Here is a 26,282-nt window from a genome sequence, read left to right as displayed (position 1 = left end):
TGTGGGAATCGCTGCCCTACTAGCCAGTGATGTCACCTTATTCCATTGTTCCTCTGTAAACACTCTCCCCAAATCCGTTTCCCATTTCACCCTCAGTGCTGACATAGGATCCTCAGTTTTATTGAGGATTCTATACACTTTTGACAGTGTTCCTCTACTTTGTCCCTCATCTCTGCACAATTTCTCAAATGGAGTTAGATCCAAAAAACCCGGCAGCACTGAGCACAACAACTTCCGACCAGTGGCCCTAACTTCCAACATTATAAAGCTCCTTGAGCGGCTGGTCCTTGCCCACCTGAAGAGGTACACGGACACCCACCTCGACCAGCTCCAATTTGCTTATAGGGCAAACAGATCCGTGGAGGGCGCCATCAATGCCAGCCTGGCATACATCACCGAGCACCTGGACAACCCTGCCTCCTACGCTAGGATTCTGTTCCTGGATTTTAGCTCAGCGTTCAACACGATCTGCCCGGACATCCTGCACACCAATCTGACGCAGCTCGGACTAGATCCCACCCTCCGAACATGGATCAAGGACTTCCTGACAAACAGAACGCAACAGGTGAAGCTCGGCAACTGCTACTCTAGCGTTAGAACCACCAATACAGGGGCTCCACAAGGCTGTGTACTGTCACCACTATTGTTCTCCCTCTATACCAACAATTGCACCTCATCCGCCGACTCTGTGAAAGTCATCAAATTTGCAGACGACACCACTATCATCGGCCTAATTGGCAGCAACGGAGAGCATGAATACCGCAGCGAAGTCGAGAGAATCTGCAACTGGTGCAGGGACAATAACCTAGTACTAAATGCTGCAAAGACAGTTGAACTGGTCGTAGACTTCAGGAGGAACCCCCCTCCCACCTGTCCTCATCGGGGGTACCGAAGTCTCTAGGGTGACATCAGTGCGGTTCCTCGGCATGACTCTCACCAACAACCTGAAGTGGGGGCAGAACACCTCCAAAGTTCAGAAGAAATCTCAGCAGAGGTTGTTCTTCCTGCGTCAACTGAAGAGATTCGGCATGCCCCGGAAACTGCTAACAAGCTTCTATACTGTCACTATAGAATCCATCCTCTGCTCCTCAGTCATTGTCTGGTACGCGGGGGCAACGGCCAGTGACAAGCACTAACTGCAGAGAGTCATAACTGAGGCAGAGAAGATCATCGGGTCTCCTCTTCCACCTCTTGATCTCCTCCACTCCGCTAGGATGAGGAAGAGGGCCACTGTGATCTCCCGTGACCCCTCCCACCCAGGCAGTCGCTACTTCAAGCTCCTCCCATTGGGCCGCCGCTACAGGACTATACCATGCAAAACCACCAGGCGGAAGAACACCTTCTTCCCCCAAGCGGTTCGGCTGCTAAACTCCAACCTCCCCCTGTCAGGCTCGCCTACTGGTATGCCCTAGCGCTGCTCGCCCTTGTTCTCAACTGCCCAGGGTCTGTATGAGGGCCATCATTATCATCATTATTATTACTACTATTATTAGTATTTTATTGGACTGCTCCTGCCCGGCAGGTAGAAAAACACTAACTGATGACCCGGGACTGTTACTAGTAAGGGTCAGACCTATACCATTAATGCAATTAACGTAGTTCTAAATTGTTTTTGCTGTGCGTCTTGTCTTCTTGTACTATGTCTATGCCATGTGTACCACAAATAATTTCGAATATAGCTCTGCTGTATTTGGCGAAATAAAATGATTCTGATCCCTGCTCAGGGCCTCTTTAGTTCCACAGCTTCTCATATACGATTTTATTTGGGTATATTTTAGGGATGGTCGGAAATGCCAATTTTCGATTCCGCGGTAAATCCGCATTCCGCCATTGCCAAATACCGATTCCGCTTTCCGCTACCAATTTCCGCATTCCGATGCGGAATTTCCGCCCGAAATCGCGGAAATTCTGCCCCACTTTAACATCGCTTTTCTCAAAAACTATAAGGTCTTTTTGAAAACTTTTTTTTGCATCTTGTTCAGGAGATTCTGTTGAACAAACCCAGATTTTTACTGTAATGTAAATGCAGAAAATAGGCAGATGCAGATTTTCTGCATTTTACATTACAGTAAAAATTCACAGAATTTAGTGGTTAATAGCAAAGCCCCCGTAAATCCTAGAAACACCAGTTTTCAGGGTTTATTAAACAGAATCTCCTGAACAAGATGCAAAAAAAAGTTTTCAAAAAGACCTTATAGTTTTTGAGAAAATCGATGTTAAAGTCGGGCGGAATTTCCGCGATTTCCGGCGGAAGTTCCGCGATTTCTGGCGGAAATCCGCCTAATGCACTTGCATTACCGATTTCCGCATTCCGATGCGGAAATGCAATTTCCGATCGGAATTTCGGAAATTGCATTTCCGCAGAATCCGAATGAGCATCCCTAGTATATTTCCATTCCACCAAATGTCCCCTATCTCTCTCCTTTACTAAGTCCTGAATCGGGACCCATTCAGCGTCCACCGCTATATTCAAAGCCCTTAGATCCCGTAGTTCATTCCAGTATAGGTAATTAAGGGGCTCTAGTCCCACAGGGAGTTTGGGGTTACCAAAGTTGGGGATTATTGGTGTAGGCCAAAGCGACATCCCTGGATTTTTCCTCCACCTATCGAATATATCCAGTGTACCTCTCACTAATTCCATCCCTTTTTTATGGCTGATTGTCTTACTTCCACGATTTCCTCCTCTAAGGAGACCCATCTTTTTTCTCTACCGCTTGAAGTCTGGAATTGCAAGACCCCCTAACCCCCCGCCCCCACTCTGTCCGTTGTCTGTAGCCTATAGCTGACCCTGGTCCTTTTCCTCCCGCCAACAAATCCGCCTATAATGCTTTTCAACTGTCCAAAAAACGAAGAAGGGATTGGGACCAGCAAGGCCTGAAACAAGTATAAAAAGCGTGGGAGGATGTTCATTTTAACTATGGACACCCTTCCAAACCATGAAAAACACGGTCGGTCCCATGACTCTAAGTCCTGCCTTATCTTACCCAGTAGGGGGGTATCATTTATTATATCTTTTAAGTAAAAACCAATTTTTACTCCCAGATACCTCATCTTTCTATACTGCCATTTAAACGGGAAGTTCTGTTCTAATTTCTTTCTTTGCGCCCCTCCCCCCCCCCCACATGGTTGCTATGCTCTTTTTAAAATTGATTTTCATATTGGAGAGTCTCCCCACAATTTCAAATTCTCCCATTAAATTTAATAGTGTGTTATGGGGGTCCCCAAGATAAAACAGCATGTCGTCTGCGTATGCTGACACTTTATGCCTCTGTCCCCCGACCTCTAAGCCCTGTATGCTGGAGTCCCCCCTAACCCTGCACAGGAATGGCTCTAATGATAAAGTGAATACCAGCGGCGAGAGGGGGCAGTCCTGTTTCAAATGTTTCCGAGGCTACCCCATTAACTCTTACCTTTGCTTCCGGATATGTGTACAGTCCCATTATTCTTGTACACATAATTTCCCCTAACCCTACATGGTTTAATACCCCTTCTATGGAGGCCCACTCCAACCTGTCGAAAGCCTTTTCAGCATCCGTAGACAAAAATACGACAGGATCAGAATGGGCCCTCGTCCAGCATGCAAGGTCGAGGGTACGAGTGGTACCATCCCTGGCCTCTCGGCCCCCAATAAATCCCACTTGATCTGGGTGTACCAATTGATTCATGAATGGTGCCAGTCTGTTGGCCAAGACCTTTGCAAAATTTTCAAATCTACATTCAGTAGTGCGATGGGTCTATAACTTTGGCACTGTGTTTGGTTCTTACCTTCCTTGTTTAATAATGATATATGGGACTCCAGCATACGGGGCGAAAACCTATCACTCCTCCCCTCCCCCGGCATCAATCCATTGAATGCCTCGACCAAACGACCTGCCAATTGTTCACAAAACATTTTATAATAGTCTATTGTCAGCCCATTCAGCCCCATCACTTTACCTGTTGGCATTTGTTTAATTGCTATTTTTATTTCATCTACCCGAATCATTGCTTCCAGGGATGAGGCATCTTCCCCTGACAGTCTAGGCATGCCAATTTCTTCTATATATCTTTTTATATCTTCCCTCTTATTTCCCTTGTCTGCCTCAGTTACCTCTGATTTTAAATTGTAGAACCCTTCGTAATACTTTCTAAACTCCCGTGTTATCTCCTCCAACCCACAGACTATTCTTGCTTTTTTTATCCTTTATACAGGGAATATAGTTACTTCTTTTCTGTCTTTTTAAGGCCCTAGCCAACATAGAGCTACATTTATTACCTTAAAAAGAGCACTTACATCTTAATGCCATATTTTTAACCCCCTGGAACAACAGTGCCCTTAGATTTTCTCTCTCTCTCCTCAATTCCGCAATAGTTCCTTCCATATTGTCCCTTGTATGCTGTTGTTCCATCCTCTTTATATTATCCAATGCATATTTTATTTTCCTATCTCTTTCCTTTTTTCTTCTGGCCCCCTCCTGGATCAATATACCTCTGATATAACATTTATGGGCCTCCCAGACCGTCAGTTCAGATGTCTCACCTCTTGAGTTCAGGAGAAAATATGATGTTAACTCATCCCTCATCTTTTGAACAAGCCTTTCATGTCTAAGCAATGAGTTATTTAACCACTTCCCGACCGCCTAACGCACAGAGGCGGCCGGGAAGTGGACCCCGCAAGGACCGCCGTATAGACAAATGGCGGCGGTCCTTGTAGGGGCATGGGCGGAGCGTTCGCGTCATCCGTGGCGCGATCCTCCGCCTCCGCCTGGCGCCGCTCACCCGCCGCAACATCCCGCTGGCCATACGGAAGCGCCGGCGGGATGTTAACCCGACGATCGCCGCATACAAAGTGTATAATACACTTTGTAATGTTTACAAAGTGTATTATACAGGCTGCCTTCTGCCCTGGTGGTCCCAGTGTCCGAGGGACCACCAGGGCAGGCTGCAGCCACCCTAGTCTGCACCAAGCACACTGATTTCCCCCCCCCCCTGCCCCAGATCGCCCACAGCACCCATCAGACCCCCCCCCCTGCCCACCCCCCAGACCCCTGTTTGCACCCAATCACCCCCCTAATCACCCATCAATCACTCCCTGTCACTATCTGTAAACGCTATTTTTTTTATCCCCCCCCCTGCCCCCTGCTCCCTCCTGATCACCCCCCCACCCCTCAGATTCTCCCCAGACCCCCCCCCCCCCATGTACTGTATGCATCTATCCCCCCTGATCACCTGTCAATCACTCGTCAATCACCCGTCAATCAATCACCCGTCAATCACCCGTCAATCACCCCCTGTCACTGCCACCCATCAATCAGCCCCTAACCTGCCCCTTGCGGGCAATCTGATCACCCCCCCACACCAATAGATCGCCCGCAGATCCGACATCAGATCACCTCCCAAATCCATTGTTTACATACATTACAATACCTACTCACACCTTGAGACACCCATCAATCACCTCCTGTCACCCCCTAGCACACCTACCCATCAGATCAGGCCCTAATCTGCCCCGTGTGGGCTCCTGATCACTCGGCCAAACCCTCAGACCCCCTTCCGATCACCTCCCCAGTGCATTGATTGCATCTATTTTCCCCTTTAACCACCCCCTAAGACACCCATCAATCACCTCCTGTCACCCCCCACATCTATTCTCTCCTCTAAACACCCACTAATTACCCATCAATCACCCATCAATCACCCCCTATCACCACCTGTCACTTTTACCTATCAGATCAGACCCTAATCTGCCCCTTGCGGGTACCCAATCACCCGCCCACACGCTCAGATTGCCCTCTGACCCCCCCCTTATCAATTCACCAGTGCATTAATTACATCTGTTCTTCCCTGTAATAACCCACTGATCACCTGTCAATCACCTGCCAATCACCTATCACCCATCAATCACCCCCTGTCACTGCCACCCATCAATCAGCCCCTAACCTGCCCCTTGCGGGCAATCTGATCACCCACCCACACCATTAGATCGCCCCCAAACCCGCCGTCAGATTACCTCCCAAATGTATTGTTTACATCTGTTATCTTCTCTAAACACCCACTAATTACCCATCAATCAACCATCAATCACCCCCTATCACCACCTGTCACTGTTACCTATCAGATCAGACCCTAATCTGCCCCTTGCGGGCACCCAATCACCCGCCCACACGCTCAGATTGCCCTCAGACCCCCCCCCCCTTATCAATTCGCCAGTGCATTAATTACATCTGTCCTTCCCTGTAATAACCCACTGATCACCTGTCAATCACCTGCCAATCACCTATCACCCATCAATCACCCCCTGTCACTGCCACCCAACAATCAGCCCCTAACCTGCCCCTTGCGGGCAATGTGATCACCCACCCACACCAATAGATCGCCCGCAGATCCGACATCAGATCACCACCCAAGCGCAGCGTTTACATCTATTCTCTCCTCTAAACACCCATCAATCACCCCCTATCACCACCTGTCACTGTTACCCATCAGATCAGACCCTAATCTGCCCCTTGCGGGCACCCAATCACCCGCCTACACGCTCAGATTGCCCTCAGACCCCCCCTTATCAATTCGCCAGGGCATTATTTACATCTGTCCTTCCCTGTAATAACCCACTGATCACCTGTCAATCACCTGCCAATCACCCATCAATCACCCCCTGTCACTGCCACCCAACAATCAGCCCCTAACCTGCCCCTTGCGGGCAATCTGATCACCCACCCACACCAATAGATCGCCCGCAGATCCGACATCAGATCACCACCCAAGCGCAGTGTTTCCATCTATTCTCTCCTCTAAACACCCACTAATTACCCATCAATCACCCATCAATCACCCCCTATCACCACCTGTCACTGTTACCCATCAGATCAGACCCTAATCTGCCCCTTGCGGGCACCCAATCACCCGCCTACACGCTCAGATTGCCCTCAGACCCCCCCTTATCAATTCGCCAGTGCAATATTTACATCTGTTCTCCCCTGTAATAACCCACTGATTACCTGTCAATCACCTATCAATCACCCATCAATCACCCCCTGTCACTGCCACCCATCAATCACCCCCTGTCACTGCCACCCATCAATCACCCGCTGTCACTGCCACCCATCAATCAGCCCCTAACCCGCAAGGGCTATCTGATCACCCACCCACACCAATAGATCGCCTGCAGATCCGACGTCCGATCACCTCCCAAGTGCAGTGTTTACATCTGTTCTCTACCCTAAACACCCACTAATTACCCATCAATCACCCCCTGTCACTGCTACCTATCAGATTAGACCCCTATCTGCCCCTAGGGCACTCAATCACCCGCCCACACCCTCAGAATGCCCTCAGACCCCAGCCCTGATCACCTCGCCAGTGCATTGCTTGCATCTATTCCCCCCTCTAATCACACCTTGAGACACCCATCAATCACCTCCTGTCACCCCCTAGCACACCTACCCATCAGATCAGGCCCTAATCTGCCCCGTGTGGGCTCCTGATCACTCGGCCAAACCCTCAGACCCCCTTCCGATCACCTCCCCAGTGCATTGATTGCATCTATTTTCCCCTTTAACCACCCCCTAAGACACCCATCAATCACCTCCTGTCACCCCCCTAGCACTCCTATCCATCAGATCAGGCCCAATACAACCTGTCATCTAAAAGGCCACCCTGCTTATGACCGGTTCCACAAAATTCGCCCCCTCATAGACCACCTGTCATCAAAATTTGCAGATGCTTATACCCCTGAACAGTCATTTTGAGACATTTGGTTTCCAGATTACTCACGGTTTTGGGCCCGTAAAATGCCAGGGCGGTATAGGAACCCCACAAGTGACCCCATTTTAAAAAAAAAAAAAAAAACCCAAGGTATTCTGTTAGGTGTATGACGAGTTCATAGAAGATTTTATTTTCTGTCAAAAGTTAGCGGAAATTGATTTTTATTGGGTTTTTTTCACAAAGTGTCATTTTTCACTAACTTGTGACAAAAATAAAATCTTCTATGAACTCGCCATACACCTAACAGAATACCTTGGGGTGCCTTCTTTCTAAAATGGGGTCACTTGTGGGGTTCCTATACTGCCCTGGCATTTTAGGGGCCCTAAACCGCGAGGAGTAGTCTAGAAAACAAATGCCTCAAAATGACCTGTGAATAGGACATTGGGCCCCTTAGCGCACCTAGGCTGCAAAAAAGTGTCACACATGGGGTACCGCCGTACTCAGGAAAAGTAGTATAATGTGTTGGGGTGTATTTTTACACATACCCATGCTGGGTGGGAGAAATTTCTATGTAAATGGACAATTGTGTGTAAAAAAAATCAAACAATTGTCATTTACAGAGATATTTCTCCCACTTAGCATGGGTATGTGTAAAAATACACCCCAAAACGCATTATACTACTTCTCCTGAGTACGGCGGTACCACATGTGTGGCACTTTTTTACACCCTAAGTACGCTAAGGGGCCCAAAGTCCAATGAGTACCTTTAGGATTTCACAGGTCATTTTGCGACATTTGGTTTCAAGACTACTCCTCACGGTTTAGGGCCCCTAAAATGCCAGGGCAGTATAGGAACCCCACAAATGACCCCATTCTAGAAAGAAGACACCCAAAGGTATTCCGTACGGAATATGGTGAGTTCATAGAAGATTTTATTTTTTGTCACAAGTTAGCGGAAAATGACACTTTGTGAAAAAAAACAATTAAAATCAATTTCCGCTAACTTGTGACAAAAAAATAAAAACTTCTATGAACTCACCATACTCCTAACGGAATACCTTGGGGTGTCTTCTTTCTAAAATGGGGGTCATTAGTGGGGTTCCTATACAGCCCTGGCATTTTAGGGGCCCTAAACCGTGAGGAGTAGTCTTGAAACAAAAATGACCTGTGAAATCCTAAAGGTACTCATTGGACTTTGGGCCCCTTAGTGCAGTTAGGGTGCAAAAAAGTGCCACACATGTGGTTTCGCCGTACTCGGGAGAAGTAGTATAATGTGTTTTGGGGTGTATTTTTACACATACCCATGCTGGGTGGGAGAAATACCTCTGTAAATGACAATCTTTTGATTTTTTTACACACAATTGTCCATTTACAGAGGTATTTCTCCCACCCAGCATAGGTATGTGTAAAAATACACCCCAAAACACATTGTACTACTTCTCCCGAGTACGGCGATACCACATGTGTGGCACTTTTTTGCACCCTAACTGCGCTAAAGGGTCCAAAGTCCAATGAGTACCTTTAGGATTTCACAGGTCATTTTGAGAAATTTCGTTTCAAGACTACTCCTCACGGTTTAGGGCCCCTAAAATGCCAGGGCAGTATAGGAACCCCACAAATGACCCCATTTTAGAAAGAAGACACCCCAAGGTATTCCGTTAGTAGTATAGCGAGTTCATAGAAGATTTTATTTTTTGTCACAAGTTAGCGGAAATTGATTTTAATTGTGTTTTTTCACAAAGTGTCATTTTCCGCTAACTTGTGACAAAAAATAATAATGAATATAATAAAAAGTAAAAATCGCAGGAGCAATCAAATAGCACCAAAAGAAAGCTTTATTAGTGACAAGAAAAGGAGCCAAAATTCATTTAGGTGGTAGGTTGTATGAGCGAGCAATAAACCGTGAAAGCTGCAGTGGTCTGAATGGAAAAAAAGTGGCCGGTCCTTAACCATTTCACAACTGAGGGGTTTTACCCCTGAAACACCAGCGCGATTTTTCCCTTTCAGCGCTGCTTCCATTACTGTACTGATGTACTATGATTGGTTATTGGGGACTGGAGAGTCCCCATAACCAATCATTGTACTGCAGAGCCGGGGTGTGTGCACGCGCGCGGGTCGCGGGGGCGCGCGATCGCGGGCTGCAAGTTTGTTTACCTTGCATTGTTTTGAATGAAGACGGCATTTGTTTGAAGCCGTCTTCATTCTACTCGCAATCGGCGAGGCTAATTGGATTTAGGAACGCTTGTTCCTAACATCCAATTAGTAACCTGCTGTGCGGGCTGGCTGGAGTGTGCGCGAGAGTTCCCCGCCCACTCCCAGCCAGTAAACAAACAAGTGCGCCTTTCTCCGTCCCTGGGGGTGAAGCGGTGCGCAGAGGGACGGAGAAATTTAGCACTGGGGTGGTGAAGTGGTTAAAGAGACTCCGTAACAAAAATTGCATCCTGTTTTTTATCATCCTACAAGTTCCAAAAGCTATTCTAATGTGTTCTGGCTTACTGCAGCACGTTCTACTATCACCATCTCTGTAATAAATCAACTTATCTCTCTCTTGTCAGACTTGTCAGCCTGTGTCTGGAAGGCTGCCAAGTTCTTCAGTGTTGTGGTTCTGTGATGCATCTCCCCCCTCCAGGCCCCTCTCTGCACACTGCCTGTGTATTATTTAGATTAGGGCAGCTTCTCTCTTCTCTCTTATCTTTTACAAGCTGGATAAATCCTCCTCTGAGCTGGCTGGGCTTTCACATACTGAGGAATTACATACAGGCAGAGCTGTCTGCACTCTGCAGGAAGAAACAGCCTGACACTTCAGTGGAAGATAGCTGCAGGGGGAAAGAAACACACAAATGATCTCTTGAGATTCAAAAGGAAGGGTGTATACAGCCTGCTTGTGTATGAATGTATTTTCTATGTGTGGACATACTGTACATCAACCTACTTCCTGTTTTGGTGGCCATTTTGTTTGTTTATAAACAAACCTTTTAAAACTGTTTTTAACCACTTTTAATGCGGCGAGGAGCGGCGAAATTGTGACAGAGGGTAATAGGAGATGTCCCCTAACGCACTGGTATGTTTACTGTTGTGCGATTTTAACAATACAGATTCTCTTTAAGGGGTAGAAAGCCCTAGGTCCTCAAGTGGTTAAACGCCCCATCATAAGTCCCTTTGCTTTTTCTCCCCAGATTATGTTCATCATTACTGGAGCATGATCTGATAAGGTCGTGGGGCCAATTTCTATATTATTTACTAAGGAAAGTATATCATGTGACCCAATACATAGTCTATTCTGGTATAACCCTGCGGGTCTGAATATTCCTCTTTTAAAACGAAAAGGGGATTTTTTTGCCATCGGAATAGCTGTTCCCTTTACTTTAGGAGGCTGTAAGATACTCAGATAAATTGTTTTATAGTATCTATCATATAAACGTGGAGCCTGGGGGAATAGGAGATTTTACCAAGTGTGTTGAGAGGGGTTCTTGTTAGTGAGGGCACTGGGGGCTTGCCTATTTCACGTATTGAAAGAGAGGGAGGTTAGTGTTAGGTGTAGGTAGGAATAATGTTAGTATTAGGAATAGGTAGGGTGGAGGTTAGTGGTAGGTGTAGATAGGGGGAGAATAGTGTTTTGTGTAGGTAGGGAGAGGTTAGTGTTGGGAATAGGTAGATTTGAAATTAGTGTTAGTTTAACATAGGGGGAGGTTAGTGTTTGGTGTAGGTAAGAAGAGGTTACTGTTAGTAGTCATACAAAGGAAGGAGGTTAGTGTGGGGTTTCGGATAAGGTAAGATGATAGTAGAATATTGATAACATTATTGACATGCTATTGCCCGACACATCTTGTGCCCAATTTTGGAGTTTTGGAATGTACGCTTAAGGAATAGGTGTCACCATATCAGTAATGGCATTATGTTAAACAAGTAAGTTAGGGTTAGGCATTAGAAAGAGTATTATGTTAGGGTGAAGGCTAGGGCAAGGCATCAGGAAGAATGTTATGTTAAGCAGGGAGGTTGAGTTAGGCGTCAGCAATGTGAATTTACATTAGAGAAATCAGTTAGGGTTAGACAAATTAATGGGTATCATTTTTTTAAATTACCCTCCAAAAACAGCATTGCAAAGCGGATATAATGGGGTATCGGTCAGGGCCCATTTCCACTTGTCACCGCGGAAAGAATTCGCATGCGGATGCGAATTTCGCATGCGGTTCTATGTGAATTTTCATGCAAATTCGCATACGATTTCGCATGGATGACTATGTATGTGAATTTAACCATGGCAGTGCCTGTGTGCTTTTCCATTGTTTCTTTGTGAAATTGTATGCAAATTCACATGAAAATTTGCATACCAAAACCGCATGCGAATTTCCTATTAAATACATTGTATGCGAATCACATAGCGGTATGCGGTATGCGAATTCTGATAGCTCTGCCGTGCAGATTTTTTCTGCACAGAAAAACGCTCAGGATTGCTGACAAGTGGAAACAGGCCCATCCACTTGTATTGGTCATGCGAATCTGCATGCAGATACGCTCTAGTGGAAACGGGCCCTAAGAATATTTTAGGAATATTCTAAACATCAGTTTTCCTTCATGCCAAATTTACCTCAAGATAGTTTCATTTATACCCCGTAATAGGAAGCAACACAGAATATGTGACATGGGCATTGTTTAAACGTATGTAAGCTAAGCATACATGCTGCTGCCCATTTTATTACAGTAAACTCTGTCTGAAATTCAACAGAGGAAAAAAGAAATAGCCAAAAATACAAAACTACATTCTAACTTTGTAATCATAGTGCATACTTTTTCAAAATTAAATACACATTTAAGATGAAAGTGTGTCATGATTTATCCTGACTTGAAAAGTTATTTTATCAGTCGAAACCAAGTTATTGCTGTCAACTTTTTTCCATTTGAATGTTTTCAGGATTTATTGTATGCTTACATGAAATCTAAGCAAATGAAGTTTCTGTCCCCAGAAACCAGATCAACAGTATGTTTAAAATGTTCTCACTGCCTCTGCCTCTGGCTGTCTTTTCAGTTTTCATTAAGGTATTTCCTCTAAAAACAAAGTCATTGATGATATGTATCTACATTTAGGTTTTCTGTCACTCTTTCTAACACAAGGGTTATTTCTAGAGTATACAGAAAGCACATGGGCAGCTATGGAGAGCAAAAACCACTTAGATCATGCTCAGTAAGCCGTTTGCGTGTGTGTGTATGCACTGAGCGGGCGATAATGAGTTGGTCCACCTTTAGCTCTGATCACAGCTGATATTCTTCTTGGCATGGGTCTTAGCAAGATGATGATACCATTGCTGAGGAATGTTGGCCTATGCTGACATAACAGAAGCTTTATGTTGAGTCAGATTGGATGGTGGCATTTCCAAGCCTTGAAATGATCTTTCGACTTTATCCCACAAATGCTCAATAGGATTGAGGTCAGGGGACTGAGCAGGCAATGGAAGAAGGTTAAACTCTGATTGATGTTCCTTAAACCAATTTGAGACCGATCGAGTATGGTGGCAAGAGCCCACAACATGCGTCTTTTCCTATTTTTCTGTGACACCAAAGGCACTCTTTATAGTCTCCTGCAGCTAAAGCCCATCCTTTGGAAAGCGATGATATATGCTTTGTGATGCACCTGCATTGAATTCAACTGTAATTTGTCATGTTGTTGCCCTTTTGTTGCTACAGACTAAGCGTGCTACTCACCTTCCCCCTCTCTGGTTCACAAACCTTTTTTGACCAGAATAGCCCTCATTGCTTGAATTTTTTTTCTCAACTGACACAGTCTAAACACCTGAGATACTGTTGGTCGGGCTCACCACTCTATATACATACAGGTTGGATTACTCTAGGTTTTCCTTCTGTCCTGTGCTAGAGTTCAGGTCCAATTTAATATTTAGCCTAACTGCAGTACACGTATGTTCTGTTTTCGAAATTGCCAATAAAAATCATTGTCGGGGAGGAGAACTACTCTGTCTCTCTGCCCGGCCTCCTCACTGTGCTCACCTGCCTCCTCGGCTGAATAGATGTGTTGCCGTGGCAATGACTGATGTGTCACGGATGTTCTGGTCCAAACAGCGGCTTTTATGAGCCCGGCACTCGTAAACCAAATGATGAGACTGATAAATATTTTCACAAACATTTTTACGTTAGAGACATTCCATGTCAAGTCAACACACTGATTCTGACTGACACTCTTTTGTTTTCATGAAACTTGGCGTATTTAGGTTCCTTATAGAGTTATGAATAAAAATAAATAATACAAAAATAATAAAAATAAAGCATTTTAGGCCTGCCATTTAAAGGTTATGACTAGTTATGACTGTAGTTACAGCAAACTGGCAAATTTGGGCATGAGTGGCAAATAAGGAATTTGGGCGCGCCCATAGACTTTAATGTAAAATAGTGGCTATAAAGCACCAAACCAGAAATTTGGACACAAGGTTATTTTTTTTCGTTACAAAACATCATCGGCTACAAAACATGCTTTGTTTTACCATTATGAAATAGTATCTGCTACAAAACATTAATTAGTTTTATGACCCACAAAGTAGTACTCAATTTGAAACATGCTTAAGCTTAAGTGTTGTGGTTGGGGGAGGGGGGTGTTAGGGTTAGGTATGTGGGTTAAGAGTGAAGGTAAGGTATGGGGGGGGGGGGGGTTGAGGTTAGGCGTCGAGGGGGGGTTGTGGTTAGGCATGGGGGGTTAAGTTTATGTGTCAGGAAGAGGGTGTGATGTTGTATATAATATAGAAGCCATTTTTGTTTAACTCTTATCTGTGGTAGCCTCCATTTTCTGTATGACTGTCTGTCAGTGTAAGTTACATTTGCATTCCATTTCCTTTGGAGACTACAGGCCACTAGGATCAAGAAAACTGCTAATAAGCAGTCATTTGTCAGGAATGGTCTGATGTGCTTGCAATGTGTTTGCATTGCTTTGACGTCTGTATACAGCCACCTGTTGTTCCCAATACACAATTGAGCTATACCTAGAGTCTGGGAAGGTTGGAAGCTGAACAGGAACCTTTGGAATTTGCATATCACAGCAAGCAAGGATCAAGGCCGGATTTGTACTCTTTACCACCCAAGGCCACTGTCAGCAGCCGCCCCCCCCCTTCAGTTAAGATAGCCAGATGACCCCCTCGAGTATAGGTAGCCAGATGACCATTTCCTCCTGTATAGATAGCCAGATGACCCTTCTCCATCCCTCCAGTATAGGTAGCCCATTGACCCTTTCAGTCCACTATAGGTAGCCAGATGACTCTTCCCCCCTTCAGTTTAGATAGCCTGATGACTCCCCTTCCTTCCCATATAGATATCATGATCACCCCTTCCCCCATCCCTCTAGCATAAGAAGCCAGGTGACCCTCCCTACACTTCCATATAGATAGCCTGATGACGCCCCTTCCCTCCAGTATAGGTAGCAAGGTGATCCTTCCCTTCCTCCTAGTATAGCCTGCTGCCCACCCACCCTTGATCCTGTGGTGCCCTAGGCCATGGCCTATGTGGCCTTGGCTTAAATCCGGCCCTGGCAAGGATGTTACAGAGATCTCTGCAAATGGTGATGTCAAAATCGGAGGAATTTAGATTATTTCTGGGTCTGAACATTGAGTGGCCTCAGGCTACAAATCTTCCTATAAAAAAATAAGCTTGGAAGATTCAGAACGTGTAGTTCCCTGGAGATAGCAAGAAGCTAGGACTACCCTGGTCCAACCAACTGCTGTGTTCTCCTGCAAACAACGCTCTGACTTGTATGCTGGTAACGTTTGATCCCTGTTTTATTTTGTTTATAGCAAACTGCCTTGTTGTGTGTTTTTGTAGTTTTTACTGTGTTTTTTTTGTAAATATTTTGTATATATTTCTTTTTGCGCTGTTCCACTTTTTGGAAATATTAAATCTTTATTTAATAAGCTGGTCTTCTGATGTACTAAGCAAAGCTCGCCTTCCTAGAGAGAGACTGCAGTGTAATTTGTGTTACAAGTTCAGCGTCTGATTGTTTGCTTGGTTTGTACACCGCTACCGTGTGAGAGTTTGTGTGTGTGTGTGTGTGTGTGGCGTTCCTGTGTTTTAGCCTAAGCACGAAGCTGAGCCAAACACGAAAACACTGGACAGATTGCAGGCCATTTGACAGGAGAGTGGGAATTGTCGAAGTGTCTAGCAGCTGCTAGTGGTGGCAGAGTGAAGTGTCGTTGAGGGGTGACAGCCTTGTGTTAGCTTGAATAAGGCTGCTTCCCCTCTCGATCTGGTCGAAACAAAAAAAAAAGAAAAAACCCCAGTCTAGGAACTGTCTCTGCAGGCTTGCTGTGGGGCCAGTTCCTGACAGAGGGTTTTAAGGTAAGGCATGGGGTGGTTATAGGGTCAGGCATCAGCAGAGGGTGGTTAGGGTTAGGCATCGGTAGAGTTATGTGTGAGAATAGGGTAGGGTTTAGCTATCATTGTACAGCAAAATAATAGAATCAGTAAATTTACCAATATTCTACTAGCAGCTATTTTGGGTATAATGGTGGCCACTAATTAACCAAACTTTTTAATCTAATCTTAAACCATTTCTATGTAATATAAGGGACTGCCTAAATTATCCATTCAATATATGCACTCAGTTTACCCTTATACTACATAGATTTGGGAAAATTAGATGAAAAAGATTGGATCATTACCTTTTGTGATTATAATAAATATAGTTTAATTGAAAAGTGCTACAATTACGGTATTTATCACTCATATTTATACATGCTCAGCCTCAAGCGTTTAATTGATCTGAAAAAAAAAAGCAAAGATATTCATGTTCAGTTTTGTACTTTTCAGGCCGGTTGTTCACTCAAGCAACCGGCGAGCATATGTATGCGGCATCAGGCAATACTCGCCAGTGCTGGATACCGGGGGCTTTTCTGTATTGTTTTATAAAGCCAAGCTTCTTTTAGCATGTGAAGGCAGTATTCATGTGGGTGTGTTCTCAGCCTTGTGAAGGGGAGTAGATTTTGTGGGTTAACAGCACTTTGCTTGTGAGAAGGAACTGTGCACTGCATGCTTCGGTTTAACCACAGATTGTGTTGATAACAAGGCCACTCTTCTAGTTTCTCAATGCTCCTGTGCTTCATTTTTAGCGACTTGCTGTCTTTATTTTACTGTGTTGAGGGTGGCAACAGTACATTTTTTTTCAGTACAGTGCATAAGATATGATACTATACTTAGCAGCTACCTCAACATGTAAAATACATGAATATTCTTCTTTTCCCTATTGTTCCTATAGTACAGACATTCGATTATTTTTACACTGTTTAAATGGACATTGTAGTGGGAGAGATATGGAGGCTGACATATTTATTTCCTTTTAAAGAATGCCTGTTGCCTAGCAGTCCTGCTAATCTCCTTCGTTGGAATAGTGTCGGAAACACACACCTGAAACAAGCATGCAGCTAATTTGGCCAGGCTTTAAAGTGGATTCGAGATGAACTTTTACTCATTGCATAATTGTGTTCCTTTCCTATTGTTTATAGGGCATTCCTCAAGCCAAATACTTTTTTGTTTTTGTTTTAATACTCTAATTCCCTATAAACTAAAGAAGCCACGCCCACAGGTTTTCAGAGAGCCAAGGCACTTTCAGACAGTAGCAAGGGCTCATGGGAGCTCAGTCTGGGCAGGAGGAGGGGGAGGTATTACTAGCCAGAGATTTCAGAGGCAGAGGGGAGTAGAGGGAGGAGGAGGGGGGGATTAGGTTTTTTTGCTCAAGTTGCAGATAAGCCTGCTTCTGTGTAATGTTTACAAACAACATGGCTGCTGTCATTGTATCACAGGAATAATCAATCATATTCTATTAAAGCTGTTTGCAGCTAGATTTGCTGTGTAAACTAAACTTTAGATAAGATATATAGATGAGTTACTTGTTATAGTTAGTTTTTCATCTCGGATCCGCTTTAACCATAGCATCCGATGTTTCTACTTATTCTGGGTCAGTGGCTAAAAGTATTACACTCACTGGATCAGTAGGTCAGCTTGGCAACTGAGAAACAGTAGTTTAAAAAAACATAATTGCCAGCCAGCCTTTACATCACTTTCTACAGGGTTTCCTTAAAGGCTACCAGAGCTAAACAAATAGGAAAACCTCATTCATTTAATATGAACTTATGCCAAGACTTCACAACAGTATTAAAGTCATATATCCAAGATATTACAAAACTCATTTTCATGCCATATAGTATAATACTTTTATTTCCATTTTACATTTATAAGTTTTTAAATTTGATCTTTGTAACATTTTTGCCCTTTCTGATTTCTGACTCCATTCTACTTTTCTTGTTTACCATGGTCCTCCTTCACACTTGCATGGGGTTTGTCAAAGTGAACCATCTCAGAGTCAAGATGTTCATATCTCACATGAGACGGTACCCATAAGAATCTGTTAAAGCTACATACAAACAAGGTATATATATTGATCAAAATGAACTTTTGAGTTGTCTTCAGGTGACAATTTACCCCCAATCATTGTACAAATAAGCTGCTGAATTATCTGTTAAGAAACCCCTTCTGCTCTATGGAGAGAGAAGGGGAAGATGGATAGGTGGTGTCCCTGGGCAGCCGAAACTACAATGGTGAACTGAATGTAATCTGACATTGCAGATTGCTGAAGGGGAGACTGGCTGTCAACATCAGGAAATCCCTGTCCTTTCACTAGATTTTCACGTGAAATGATCACATATAATTGTGGTTCATGACAAAACATAGTGTGTCTACATATCTTAAGAAACATATCTGAAACTAAGCCAGAATGCTTTATAAATCAATAATGATGATAATAATAATAATAATGGCAATCTTGTCTTTCCACTTGTCTATCCATTTGGAATTATTACAGTTAATACACAGAAATTATTTGTGTCTCTTACTGGCAACATTCCCAGAAGTCTGAAGTTTATACCAAATACATATTTTTCCAACAAAAATGGGCAACAGATGACAAATGTGGGCAGAGGGACAGAGGCTTGAGAAATAGCGAGCTGCCATAGGTAAAGGCACATAACAATACTGAATTATATATTGTTATGCACAAAAAAAGACAAAGAGTTGCTAATAAGCAAACAATTGCCAGATCCTGGAAGACCCAGTCTAAAAAGTCAAGTCAAGTAACTGGTTTTATGGTGCAGGAGCACATGACAAGTGTTCTTGAAGACAAGTGAAAGCAATCTCACAAAATCTGGAGCCCATGGCCTAGAATGATTGCTGGAAGTTATGGGTGGGAGGCTAAAGGGTAGGGGGGGGGGGGCTGTCCCTGGAGGATTTGATAACATCTCTTTCTTTCTCTCTACTTTCTTGAGCAGAGTCTTGCTTCTTCTTCATCTCATTTCCGCATTTTTCTTTCTTTCTCTACCACAGAAACCTGGATTCTGTGCCAGGTGCCTCTTTCCTTCCATACAGCATCAGAGAATATAAAGACTGCGGCCTTAGTGGTTGCAAGGAAAGTGATTTCATTGGCTTTCTGTATTAGGCCCCGTTTGTAACAGATGGGAATGGATCCAATGTTAACCTATGGATCCGCTCACATTCGTTCATTCGAACGGATCCATTCTGCACGATCTGCTGAATGGACCGCAAGCTTGCTGTTGGACCAATTTTTCAGGACCGCTGAGCCCAGCAGAACGGAAATGGACGCTGAAGCGCTGGGAGCAATGAGAAAACTGAACGTTTCATCACACTAGTTCTAAGGGGCAAAATTCATTTTGGGGGTAGGGGGTAGGCAATATGGGGAAACGGAACAACGCAGCACAAGGCAAATGGACTGAAAATGATCCAACTGACTGGTAATCAGATCCGTATTCACAGATCCATTTGACACCTAATGCAAGTGTGAACCGGGCCTAACAGTAAATGGAAATTTAGCTTCTGAATCCTACATGTTACTTGAGGCCGGGACTGTATTGTAAGCTTGCAACTGAAATTTGTCTGGATTGCCTGTAAATTTTATAAAAGAAAAAAACGAATAGATTGTATGAATTAGAAAAAAAAACAACACAGTGAATATTCCTGCCAAGTAGTATCTATTCCAGCTACTGCAGTCAGTGTATTGCAAACCCTGTGTACATGGCAGGCACAGCACATGTAAAACAATATTATGCAATGAATCACTACAGAGCTTGAGCTGCACTCAACACAGCTACCGTAAATATTAACAGCATGCAGGCATTTTTCAGATGCCTGTCTTCATAAAGGACTTTCCCCTTGCAGTCTGTGTATAAAGTATGAATGATAAAGATCTAGTTTTACTTCATATATTTTAGTATCACTAATGCATGACAGCAGAGGATTGTGAATGAACACATCTTGCCCTTAGCGTATTAGTCACATTTGGTATTTTTCTGCTGAATAGTTATTTTCGATCTACATGAGTCATGTCTCCAGAAATGGCTGATGGCTATAAGTTCTGTTTACATCGAAAGCAGATACACATGCCCTATCCAAAATATAACATGTTGAAACATAGAAAACATAATACATAGAAACCTTTTTACTTTGCTCTCACTTGAAAGTTTTACCTTATTTTAAATAAGAAGTTACAGTAGTTATAATTAGGATCATATCAAGCAATTTAAAAGCAATAGAAAAATTCCAATACCTCAATAAAGGACTAAGATAAACAAATAACAAGTGGGCTATTTATGGTGTAGTAAGTTAAAGCGGACCCAAAAATTTAGTTGCACCACTTTGACACATACAAAGATAAATAAACACTCCTTCAAGCCTATGAGCATTTCAGTGCATGCTTTTCACCCTTCTCTTTGCATAACTAGGGTTATACAGGTGGAAGCCATTAGCAATTCCTCCTATGCCAGACACCACCTACTCCAGCATTCTGCCGGATTCTGTCCCGGGAATATGAAAGGAATGGAGGGGTTCCTCTAATAAATGTAAAATATTTTATATTTGTCATCATGCAGCTGAAAAAAGGCTGCTATTTATTATTCTAATTTAGAAAATAGATTTTATTCCTGAAATCTTGTATTTTTAATTTGGGTCCACTTTAACCACTTCACAATTAGTGGTTGTTTTAACCGTAAAGAACAGAGCAGTTTTGACATCTCTGTTCACATTACAGGGAAAAACGCTGCATTTACCCGAACGCAATTAAAAGCAAAAACGGATGGTATGTTATCAATAGGATACATTTACACTGTCGAACAGAATGCAAATGCACAATATGAGCGCCAGACTGCAAATGCAAAATATCCAACCTGCTGCATTTCTCCGCAACATATATATATATATAAATATATATATACATACACACGCACGCACACACACACGGGAGTGTAACATAACCCTACTCTCAAACAGAACTCTCCCTCTATCAGTGCCTAAGCCATAACCCTCCCTCTACTGATGCCTAACCCTTAACCCCCCCCCCCCCCTCCACCAATGCCTAACCCTTAACACTCCTTCTACCGATGCCTTGCCCTTATCTCCATCACCCCTCCCCACAGCGCAAAGCTCCAACGATTGGCGGCATTACAGGGAAATGTGGGTGCCCAGAGGTTTCCACTATGGGATTTTAATATTGAGACTTCCTATTGCCGTTATATGAATTTTTGTATGATTTTCGTATTGAGACTTCCACTATATGATTTTGGATTTGAGACTTCCTATTGCCATTATATGAATTTCCCTATGTTTTTCATATTGAGACTTCTACTATTCTACTATTTGATTTTAGTATTAAAACTTCCTATTGCCATTATATGAATTTCCTTATGATTTTTATATTGAGACTTCCTTTGTATGATTTTCATATTAAAACTTCCTATTGCCGTAAAATAATGTTGTGCGCTCTTATTATACTATGGCCGCCACAAAAGCCGCTAATAACATTGTGCTCTATGCGGCGCCCTTTTTAACCTCTTGCTGTATGTGTGTGCCCTTTTTGCCCCTGCTTCAGTTTTTAAGTCATAGAGCTCCCAGGGTAAAGGTAGATAGCCAGAGAGCCCCCTATTTAGGTACAGAGAGAGCCCCCCTTTAGGTAACCAAAGAGCCCCCCTTTAGGTAGCCATAAAACAGCAGGGGCACATACAGAGAGTGCATGCAGTGGGAGTGGTAGTCAACTTGTCAACAAAATGTGGCATGTGTGGAACCTGGGGAAGTGAGTTATCTACCGATCCCGATGCGCTCTCTGCATGTGCCCCTGCCGTGTGTGCCCCAGGCGATGCCTCGTCTGCCCCTAGAAATGAGCATGTCTATCTTGCTATCTATCAATCTATGGACTTGATTCACTAAAGCGTGATAACACAGTTAGCATGCCTATAAGCTTTGCACGTGCAAACTAGGGTGCTAAGTAGTTTACACGGGCAAAGCTGTTAGTGATCATGCGATATCCGGTGCGCCCGAAACGTCGCACCGGTGTGCGCAAAACGTCGCGCCGTCCATGTGCAAAATAGCTTTTCAGGCTATTTTGCATGCGGACGGTGTGGTGTTTCGCGCGCACCGGTGCGACGTTTCGGCGCACCACGCAGCGCTAAACTTTGTGCGCATATTAGCGGTGGCAAAGTCACTTTGCACACGCTAAGGGGCTTTTCACTGGTGTGCTAACACTTAGCACCCTTTAGTGAATCAAGCCCTATTTATCTATCAGGGTAAGGCATCAAGTTAATACTTTTGGGAAAGTAATGTCATGGTATGGCATCAAGTTAATACTTCTGGGAAATTAGCATGATCTGGTCAGTTGTTAATCAGCTTTGTGCTGCTTTTGTTGTTAATAAAAAAAAAAAGAGGTGCACTAAAGGGGCACTAATGAGATGACCACAAAACCTGGAGTGGTGTTCTGACAGTTTTCCATCCTCATTTCTTCTTCTTCTTTTTTTTTTTTTAACTAGTTTTACATTTGGGCAGCACGGTGGCGTAGTGGTTAGCTCTCTCGCCTTGCAGCGCTGGGTCCCTGGTTCGAATCCCAGCCAGGGCACTATCTGCAAAGAGTTTGTATGTTCTCACCGTGTCTGTGTGGGTTTCCTCCGGGCACTCCGGTTTCCTCCCACATTCCAAAAACATACGGATAAGTTAATTGGCTCCCCCTAAAAATTGGCCCTAGAATACAGTACTTACACTACATAATATAGACATATGGCAATGGTAGGGATTAGATTGTGAGCTCCTTTGAGGGACAGTTAGTGACAAGATATATATATATAGATACACTGTACAGCGCTGTGTAATATGTCGGCGCTATATAAATACTAAATAATAATAATAATAATTTGGCAATGGTCAGTGTCACTACAGATAGTATGAGGCAATGTGTTGATGCATGTGTTGTGGAATAACTTCTGATTGTTTGGTCCAAGACATTTAAACTAGCGGCCTGCTGGAGGATATTTTGTAGGGCTGTGGCAGATAATGGTCCTGTTTATGGGTTAAGGACTTTCTATAGCCCTGTCCGGTTCTAGTGTAAGTGCCTGTCTCCTGGCCCAGCCGGTGCTGGGAGTCACAGCAAACCTTTTGGCAATGACGTATATTCTAGAGAAGTTGGACTACCTATGCAACCTCTGTAGGGTCCTGGTGACCCTACAGAGGTTGCATAGGTAGTCCAACTTCTCTAGAATATACGTCATTGCCAAAAGGTTTGCTGTGACTCCCAGCACCGGCTGGGCCAGGAGACAGGCACTTACACTAGAACCGGACAGGGCTATAGAAAGTCCTTAACCCATAAACAGGACCATTATCTGCCACAGCCCTACAAAATATCCTCCAGCAGGCCGCTAGTTTAAATGTCTTGGACCAAACAATCAGAAGTTATTCCACAACACATGCATCAAAATCTGTGACTTATGATTTGGTTTGATAACAATTGCTTGTTTTTTTGTATAATTAATTATATTATGTACATTTAAATTTAGTCTTCTATTGGGCTATTTTATATCTACTTAATAAAGAATGTTTTTATTGTAGCATGACTGGTACCCTGTGAGGTTTTATTCTTTAACTTACAACATAAATAGCCCACCTATTATTTGTTTATTACTAATTCTTATATCTTATAAATTCAGTTTCTGCCTAGTGACAAAGAGACTAATCATCTAAATGTTTCTTTTATCATTCAGGGGCTCTGGTGGTGGGACCACTTCTGCATTTGCCCCATCTGCATTTCTGGCATGGGAATAACAAGGTAAACCCTTCCTATTTTTACTTTATTTAACATTAGGAGAGCACAGCAGGATGAGCAGGGAAATCCCAAGGTGGCATAAGACACCTTAAACTCCAAGCTGGGAGGTAATATAACAAGGATCAAAGGAAAGCAGATCTAGTTTTTGCATAGATCCTTAAATGCACTGTGTGACTCAGAGATATGTGTATGCGCTGTGTGACTCAAAGTTATTTGTGTGCACCATGTGACTCAGATATAATTAAAGGCAGGTTCGGACTTATTTCCCCATTTATACTATACCTACTGTATACATTAACTGAAATATGTATTACTTGTCACTAAATTCCATTCAAGGCTGTGATATTCCCTTGAGAAAGCAGTAAACTCTATTTCAGGCATTTATTTTCACATTTCTTACCTTGTGCTGAGCTCAACCAATGACCTATACAAAAAGTGAGTCATAAAAGATTTTTAAAAGCAAACCTGAAGTGAGAGGGATATGGAGGAGGAGGAACATTATGCTAGGGGCGCTGACACTGGGGGACACATCTGCCTATACAGGGGGGGGGGGGGGGGGGCGGCAGATAATGGTGGCACATCTGGCTATCTATAATGGGGGAACCTAATACTAAGGGCACAGCTGACTATCTATATGGGGGGGGGGTGTGACTTAATAATGTGGGGGTACATCTAGCTACCTACAGGGGAGCTAATTCTGTGGGGACATCTGGCTACCTAAAGTGGGGGCCTTATACTTAGGGCACATCTGACTATACTGGGGGCACATCTAGCTATTTATAGGGGGGCTGGTACTGGGGGGCACATCTGGTTACCTGTATGGGGAAGCATTTGGTTATCTATACTGAGGGGAACCTAATACTCGGTGCAAATCTGGCTACCTATAGGAGGGGTTAATACTGGGGGCACATCTGGCTACTTATACTAGGGGGAATGCTTAGTTTTTAACATTTAAAATATTTTTTATCTTTTCTCAATTCAATAGCTAAAATGTCAAAACGGCTCTGGTCCATTAAGGGGAAACAAGGTCTGGATGCAAAGTGGTTAAAATACTAATATAAGTTAATTAAAGTGGGATATACTATAGAAGGGAAACAACACATTTCTGCATATTATCTATCTAACAAATGAAGATGACTTTGATTCTGAATAAGGGAAAGTCTACAACACCCATGCAGAAATCATTTATTCACCAATCTTTAGGAAGTTAAAAGTTCAGTTCATTTGTTAATATAAATAAATTAAAACATATAAATGCATAGAAAATAGATACTCTACTTAAAAACAAAGTAACGATTTTCACAGATATCGCTTCTGGAGGGTTCTCCTTGCAGAGAATTGCATCTGCCTTCATATCAAGTTACTGCTATTCCTCAACAACTCCTCCACAGCGAGCAATGTGGAATTTGTTGCTATTCAGCATGTTGCTTTGGTAACCCTTCAGCCTTATCAGGGTGGGCACACTAATTTTGTATAGTCATATCTCTGCAGCATTCCTCCTGGTAGAAGTTTACATATTCATTTTTCTTTTTGGCTGGTATCAATATTACCATTGTATGAGCCGTATAAAACTGTTTTTATATTTGTGATATATTTTTTTTTCAGTAAAGCTGTCTTCAATTTAATAAAGTTCTCCAACCAGCCCCTCATCTCTCCATCCCTTCGTTAAAGCCATTTTTTAACCTACCATCATTCATTAATATGAAAGTAAATTTACGCTAATTAGTCATGCAAAAAGGTTATAATGGCTTATACATAGGTAAGCTTTAGCAATAAATGTTTTTTAAAGCAAACCGGAGGTGAACCCTTAGGAAAAAAAATAGATACTTACCTTTGGAAACTCTGGATCCTCCCAAAGCTTCTTGTGCATAGCCCCCAACTGTCACTCTTTCAGAGGGACAGTCTCTCTTTGAGAACCAAATCCCTCTGTCCCTCTTTCTTCCTCATTTGTCACTCTTTCAGGACTGCTTTTTTCTACTGGAAAATGTGTTTAACTGACTCTAAACTGTATTCCCTTAAATTAAAACTATTTGTTATTTTCAAATGTTAAAATCAAGAGCAAATAATTATGATATAAATGACCAGTGTAGTTTGAATGATAAAACTACATGTTATGGATCAGAAGTATTTGTGATACGCATGGCGATGGGTGTGGCAGGTGCGTGTCTTAAAGTGTCCCCCTTTCTTATCTCAAGAAGTTGAGAGGTATGGTTGTGTCCTCCACATGCAGCAACGGTGGGGGCCAGGATGATGTGGGAAGCCTCTGTAAGATGCTTACCTCTTCTTCGGTAAGTATTTTTTTTGGGGGGGGGTTGACTCAGTACTGTAATGTTTAAAACTAAAAAATGTAGGTACTCACCTAAGAGAAGAGAGGGCTCTGGATCCCTCTGGATCCGTTCCTCTATGTGTCCCCCTTTTCCCTCCTGCTGGGCCCTCTATCAAATCACCCACCGGCTGGTTCTCTTCA

The 26,282-nt window shown here is 43.3% G+C and overlaps 1 long non-coding RNA gene across 2 annotated transcripts in view; it reads left to right on the top strand.

The window, feature by feature from the left end:
• Nucleotides 1-26,282, top strand: part of LOC137564088 (uncharacterized) — a 274,411-nt gene that overhangs the window by 166,832 nt on the left and 81,297 nt on the right. For both annotated transcript variants that reach the window (XR_011030511.1, XR_011030512.1), the window contains exon 2: nucleotides 23,754-23,818. This is a non-coding gene — a long non-coding RNA (uncharacterized lncRNA). The remainder of the gene's footprint in view (nucleotides 1-23,753; nucleotides 23,819-26,282) is intronic.

Source organism: Hyperolius riggenbachi, chromosome 3 (assembly GCF_040937935.1).
Source record: "Hyperolius riggenbachi isolate aHypRig1 chromosome 3, aHypRig1.pri, whole genome shotgun sequence".
NCBI lineage: Eukaryota > Metazoa > Chordata > Amphibia > Anura > Hyperoliidae > Hyperolius > Hyperolius riggenbachi.
This window is presented reverse-complemented; position numbering and strand designations above follow the sequence as displayed.